Genomic DNA, 7,853 nt, shown 5'->3' with positions numbered 1-7,853 from the left:
CCACGAGCGAGGCTACACAGGTGGGTGAAAACCACGCATGGGAACCACCTGAGGGGCAAGCGCGGCCCCTGCTGGAGGATGAGACGACCAGGGGCGTAGGCCGTGGCGAGACTAGAGGGAGGCCTGGTTCTGGTGAGGTGGCAAGAATGTCAAGACTGGGTGAATATGGGTGATGGGTTAGTGCGGTTCAAAGGGGGGGCTAGGAAAAAAGTTAAGGCATTCGGCGTTGGAACGGTCATGAACAGAGGCTTCGCATCTTCGTTCAGGGAATCCTTATTTCCGTGGAGTTCACTCATGCCTGTCAGGCCGTGAAAAGGTCTATGCCAGCCTAGCCCTTATTGCCTGAAGGCCAACCTTCCAATGCATCCGGGCCGGTGAAAAGATCAGGAACTTGAGGGTTCCCAAGGATGTAGGCGTCATGGCTGCTGCCTGGGTATCTGCCACACCCCATGCATGACCCACCGTTTGTGGTCGCAGACCAGGCTGCACGTCGATTGAGTGGGATCCCTTCCTGGTTGTGCAGGGACTGTCCCGCAGGAGCCGTGAAGGCCACGTGTGCGCGATCGATGGCCCCCTGCACCCTGGAGAAGCCAGCAATGGCAGCAAATCCTTGGGCTCTCTTGTCCTGGCTTTGGGCACTGTGGGTAAAAGCCGATGCAATTGCTGGCCCTCACGAGCATTGCACCCGTAAATGCCTCGACGCAATGGTGTGCAGCCGGCTAGGCTACCCCTGCCAGATCGCCCGGATGCTGCCTGGAACGAGCCTGTCATGAAAAAATTCAGCACCACTGTGACCCGGGCGATCGGCATCAGGTAGCCCCCCCCCCCCCCCACCCCCCCCCCCCCACCCCCCCCCCCCCCCCGCCAACGAAGCAGTTCTGATGAGATCCCTCCAGCCAGCATCCCTCAAAGGGATCCGACAGCCGCCCTCGGGAGCCTCAGTCACCCTCGGCACCGGGTCCCAGCTGAAACGTTGCCTGCGTACCCTCAATGCAGCGTAATGCCTTCTGCACCTCCGTGGAGGCTCTCGAGGCTCCTCCTGACCAACGGGGCCTTGTGCTACTCTGGCTCCATCCTGCGGACCCACAGCCTTCTGGGCCTCTCCTGATCCCTCAGTGCTCTCTCCCCCCTCCCCTCCTCACTGGAGGTTGCGTCTCCTACTGAGAGCACAATCCCCAGCTGTGTCCGAGAGTTGACACCACGCACCGCTGGGTTATGGGCAGAATATTAGATAAGGTTCCTGAAGGCCCCTCTCGATGAGTGCTTCTGAAGAGACAATCCGAAATTCTGCTATGCCCTGCGAAATGAGCACTCCAGGCAACCAGAGGTTTCTGAATGCAAGATTGAGCCCCACCAACATATTCCTGAAAAAAAAAAGTTAGTTCCTCACCTGACGGCAATGTGACCTTGAAGGCGTGATATTGCCTTCTGGCCACATTATTTCAGTCAGAGAAGTTGCTAAATGCCTCAATAGGTAGGCAGGTGGGTTCCCGACATTTGGACTCGCCCACACATGGTATCTGGAACCAGCGTGATGACGCTGGGAATGGCACCTGACATCATCACGCCACATAATTACGCTCCGTGAAACGGGAAACACTCCTGAACGCAGAGTGTAAAATTCCGCCCCCCCACACACACACACACACACACACACACACAGACTGTTACACAAACTCATAGGCACACACACACATACATATTCACACGCATATGCATATTCACATACACACATACAGGATACTCATATGCAGACCCTCACACACACACACACACACACAAACATAAAGGTACACACACAGATACATACAGGATACTCATATACAGACACTCACACACACACATAAAGATACACACATACAGGATACTCATATACAGACCCTCACATACTCATATACAGACCCTCACACACACACACACACATAAAGATACACACACACATAGACATACAGGATACTCATATACAGACACTCACACACAGACACACACAAACACACACATAAAGATACACATACACACACACATACAGGATAGTCATATACAGACTCTCACACACACACATAAAGATACAGACATACAGGATACTCATATACAGACCCTCACACACACACACACACACACACATAAAGATACACACACATACATATACAGGATACTCATATACAGACCCTCACACACACGCATAAAGATATACACACACATATAGGATACTCATATACAGACCCTCACACACACACATAAAGGTACACACACACATACAGGATACTCATATACAGACCCTCACACACACACACACACACACATAAAGATACACACACATACACATACAGGATACTCATATACAGATCCTCACACACACACACACATAAAGATACACATACACATACACACATACAGATATACAGCCCAGGATACTCATATACAACCACACACACACACACACACTCTCAAACGCATATACAACCAGAAATATACTGATGTGCTAATGTGGCCCGGTGTTACACTTTGTTTGCTAACGCTCTTTGTGAAGTGCCTTGGGACAATTTGCTACGATAAAGCTACTTTATAGATGAAAGCTGTTGGTGTGATTGGACCCCTACTGCTCCAAAATGATTAATGTGAGCAGTGCTGTGGCTTGGCTGTGAAGGATAACTCGGTTTAACAAGAAGTTATTTTAGAAGTGATCAGATATTGACTGGAATTTCCTGGGGACTTTCCAAACAGATTTTTCTGCTTTCAATGTCAGGTGATCGCACACCCTCCCACATATGCTCAGGAGGGTTACAGATTGCAGACACTGTGAAATAAGAGGAACTATGTTCAATTTTACGAGTAATGCGCATGGATATAAATTGCAGGTTAACCAAACAAGCGATTACCATTCCTAATGAGGTGCACTTGTCAAACATGCGGACACATTAATGTTCAATTTTGTTGATAAAATAACCAATATATCAGTTATAACCACAAGAGAGACACATTCTACACTTAAAAAGTAAAACACAAACAGTTGAAAGAAAGATGCTAAACCAAATGTTTATTCTTTGAAACCAAACACATCAATGTAATAATCAACATAATAATCTGTTTTTTTTGGAATAACCTACACTTTGCCATCTTTAATCTGAATGATCTGCTTTGCTGTCACTTCATGAACTTGCTGTCATGGTTATTAATATTTCTCTGAGGGTTGCTTCACCTGAAACCCAGATCCAATAATAATATCTCATATGGTCATAAGAAATGGGAGTAAGAGTAGGCCATTCAGCCCTTCAAGCCTGCTGGTCTGATTGTGGCCTTAATTCTAGCTTCCTGCCTGCACTCCCATAACCTTTGACTCCCTTGTCAATCAAGAATCTGTCTAACTCAGCCTTGAATATATTCAATGGCCCAGCCTCCACTGCTCTCTGGTGAAGGGAACTCCAACACTAACGGCCCTCTGAGAGAAGAAATTCCCCCTCATCTCCATTTTGAAAAGGAGACCCCTTATTTTTAAACTGTGTCCCTAATTCTAGTCTCTCCCACAAGGGGAAACATCCTCTCAGTATCTACCCTGTCAATCCCCCTCAGAACCTAAACGTTTCAATAAGATCACCTCTCACTCTTCTAAACTCCAATGATTATAGGCCCAACCTGCTCAAACCTTCCTCAGAAGACAACCCCTTTATCCCAGGAATCAGCCTGGTGAACCTTCTCTGAACTGCCTCCAATGCAAGTATATCCCTCCTTAAATAAGGAGGCCAAAACTGCACACAGTACTCCAGGTCCCTTGGTGGCTTATTTTCTTTAAAGCTTCACACATTATCAGGACATCTTTTGATGTGGTTTACGTTATCAAAACAGGAATGCTATTACCTAACATGTTACACTGCAGTGGTTGAACAGCTTAATCTTAATCAGAATCAAGGTTCACTTATCAAAGACAAAATGATTATGTACCAGCTCCAAACTGACATCACTAATCAAATGCTATTTTAGTTCCATCTGAACACCCAGAAAGAGCATCTAAGAGTCTGAAGTCTGATGTTAAAAAGCACCCTTTTGTTCAACTTGAGCTCATCCAAAGCTGTGCTGCCCTGTGTCTGAACTCACAGCAAACCCTGTTCCCTTATCACCCTTGTGCTCACTGACCTTCAGGCTCAGCCTGCAACACCTCGATTTCAAAATTCATGCCCCTGTTTTCAAGTCACCCCATGGTCTTGCCCCTCCCTGTCTCTGTAACTCCCTCCAGCCACACAACCCTCCAAAATCTCTTCTTCTCTCAACTCTGGCCTCTTAAGCAGGCCGGTTTTCCACCACTTCATCATGCCTTCCTCTGCCAGGGCCCTAAGCTCTTTTCAGCAGGTGACTGGAGGTTGGTGTTATTGCTTCTTTCTGTCGACAGTTAGGAGATTTGTTTTCATCCTCACTTGACTCTGTTGGGATTTAGAACCTAACCTTTTAGCTGAATGTAAACACCAGGTGTTTATACTAACAGGCAAGCTAAGCGGAACATTACATGTTACATCCAAACCCATGACCTCTACCACCTAGAAGGACAAGGGCAACAGATACATGGGAACACCACCACCTGCAAGTTCCCCTCCAAGTCACTCACCATCCTGATTTGGAAATATGTCGGCCGTTCCTTCACTGTCCCTGGGTCAAACTCCTGGAACTCCCTTCCTAACAGCACTGTGGGTGTACCTACACCACATGGACTGCAGCGGTTCAAGAAGGCAGCTCACCACCACCTTCTCAAGGGGCAATGGGCATGACACTCACATCCTGTGAATGAATTTCAAAAAGAGAAACCCTTGCCTTACACCTGCATTCTTTTGTCATTTCCCATAGATCTAGACCTGAACGACTTTAAGATACGTCTTGACTCATATCTGACCTTAAAGGAGCTTCTCAGGACAGCCCCATGCTGGGTCATGAATGCCAAGTTAAAGAAAAGGCAGTTTAAGATACAAATACAAAGTTGTTTTTTGCCAGAGAAAAAAAGAATAAGCAATTTGATGGCTCATCCCTGTAGGTGATACAGAAAGAATCACTTTCATTTCTTGAGTACTGCTGAAAAAGGAGACACATTGATGGAATTTTTTCCTCTTTCACTCAACAGGACAGACAAAAGAATGCCAAATTTCAAAGGGAACAACTAGTTAAACCACATGGAAAAGGGTGATGATTTATTGGCAAGTCAGCTCTGATTGGTCAACGTGTTACTATTACAAATACACGAAGGAGCTATTGTCCCACATGCTTTTGTTTAATTCTAAAAAGCGTGCAATATCTGGATATATTCCTTTTGCTTGAAGAGGACAGGTCCCTGCATCTAAATATAAGTAGCTTCTTGCAAGTGTAAGTGAGCCACATTGTGAACGTGATTGATGGTCTTAATTTGGTTGTTAGTGTAGTTATTAGCATACTTGGGTTTGTTCAGTAAGTGCTGTCCAATCACAGAATCACTTCTAACATTAGACATTATGTTCTGAGTTTTACGAACACGGGTTAGTTGAGTACGGTCAGTGCTTAGCCTGTTGCGAACAGCTGAAGGGATGTACTGTTTGATGCAATCTGCCAGTTATTGGGGCATACAGCCTACGTACCTGGCTTTGCCCTGGCACTGAAATTCATATGCCACGTTACTCATTTGTGTGGTAGGCAGAATATCTTTTTGGCTTGAGGGCAGCATCCTGTTAGTGGAAAGCACAACTTGTGTAGCAGCGTGGATCAGCTAGCCTACCCTCACTGGTCGATGCATGCGTTGGGATTTCAACAGCTCCGTGCGCTACAAGATTATCCTTATCGACAGTCTTGTCAATAGGGCCCAAGACTTTTGCTCACCATGCAAGCTTAACAGCAAAATAGGATGTATCAAAGCCACCCTGCAGGATAATGGCTACTCCGATCAGACCATTGCTTGCTGTGTATTATGCATTCTGATGAATAGCCCTGGGGCTGCCACTTTCAGATCTGAAAAGTGCCCTGGAAAGGGGAAAGTATCTCAAAAGATTTGAGCAATGGGTGAAGCTAGCCAGTCCACACTGTGACTAATGGCAACACAAGTGGTTGTTTCCCACAAACAGGATTGCTGGGGTCAAGTCAAAAGGATGCTCTGTCTACCACACAAAAGAATCGTGCGGTATATGAATTTCAATCCCGTTGCGACGCCAGGTATGTAGGTCATCTATCCAAACATCTGGCCTATCATATCAAACAGCGTGTCCCTTCAGCCAAGTATGACCGTACTTAACCAACCTGTGTTTTCAAAACTCGGAACGTGATGTCTAACATTAGATGTGATTCCGTGATTGGACAGCACTTGCTAAACACTCCCGAGTTTGTTAACAATTACACTAACAACCAAATCAAGATTATCAGTCGGGCTCACAATGTAATTCATGAACGCTTGCTAGAAGCTATATAGGAACCTGTCCTCTGCAAGCAGAAGGAACATGTCCAGGCATTGCACCTTTCTGGATAAACAAAACATGGAGGACAGTAGCTGTCTGGTGCATTCATCATGGAAATGTCTCAATCAATCAGAGCCTGCTTACCAACCAATCAGCACCCATTTTCTCATGCAATATAAATTGTTGTTCCCTTTGAAATTTGGCATTCTTGCATCTGTCCTGTTGAGTGCAGGGCATAAAGCTTCAGCAACATGTCTCCTTCCTCTGCAATGCTCAAGTCCTGTGTTGCCAGGCGACTTTCATTTCAATTGCGCATTTCATAAAGCCAGTGTCTCAAAACACTTTACAGTCAATGAATTACTTTTTGAAGTGTAGTCACTGTTGTAATTTAGGAAAGATGACAACCGATTTGCACGCGCCAAGATCCCACAAACAACAATGTGATGATGACTTGATAATCTGATTTTGTGATGTTTGTTGAGGGATTAAATATTAGCCAGGATACTTGGCATAGCTTTTCCTCGAAATAGTGCTGTGGAGTCTTGTACGCTCACCTGATGTGGTAGATGGGCTGGGGCCTCAGGTTATCATTTCATCCAAAACACAGGGCCTTCGTCGGTGTGGTGAGGTGTCAGAAGTGGCTCAGCTGATAGCATTCTTGCCTCTGGGGCTGAAGGCTGTGAGTTTAAGTTCCACTCTAGGGGCTGGATTTTCATGTTGGCCTTGGGAATGCAAGTTGGGCCCTTTCCCAACTTTGGAAACCCGAGCCCATCAACTCTGCCCATACCCATCATAGTTGGTCTCCTCTGAGGCGGGCAGAGTATGGATTTCCCGTGTCCTGAAGCAGTGTCGGAGGAGGGCTGGTTAGAAGGCCCACCTTGGCTCACTAGGACATCAACCTAGACCCCAACATAGCTCTTATGCTCCCTAACCCTTAACCCCCTCATCCTCCCTCATAACCCCATGGCCCCTCTATGCACCCCCCATGTATCCTCCATTGCCACTCACCCAGTATTCACCATGAGTTGACCTCAGGAGTTATGTCTTCAAAATGGAAATGAGAAAAAATGAAACCTGCAGCACGAGGAACTTTGGCTCGAGGACCTGTTGAGATGGAGTCTGAACTTCAGACACTGCGATGTATCAGGGAGGGGGAAGTTATCTAGACATTTTGTTCCAGGAGACAGTCACACCTCTTAGACTAGGTACTTCAGACCTGGTCTGTGGTCAGGGACAGGATGGTGTGATTGGAAGTGAGGCAGGTATGGGGATCCGGACGGTAGCAACAGAGGAGCCTCAGGCTTTGCGATTATGGAACAGGTTTGAAGTTCTTGCAACTTTTGTGGGTGAGAACAGGGACTGCAGAGAGGATGAAGAAACTGGCCACAGCTCCATGGTGCTGGGGGCCATTCAAGTGGGACGAGTAAAAATGAATGTAGTTACAGTAGGGGACAG

The sequence above is a fragment of the Carcharodon carcharias genome, chromosome 6, assembly GCF_017639515.1.
Source record: "Carcharodon carcharias isolate sCarCar2 chromosome 6, sCarCar2.pri, whole genome shotgun sequence".
NCBI lineage: Eukaryota > Metazoa > Chordata > Chondrichthyes > Lamniformes > Lamnidae > Carcharodon > Carcharodon carcharias.
The sequence above is the reverse complement of the archived record's forward strand: the minus strand, read 5'-3'. Positions refer to the sequence as shown.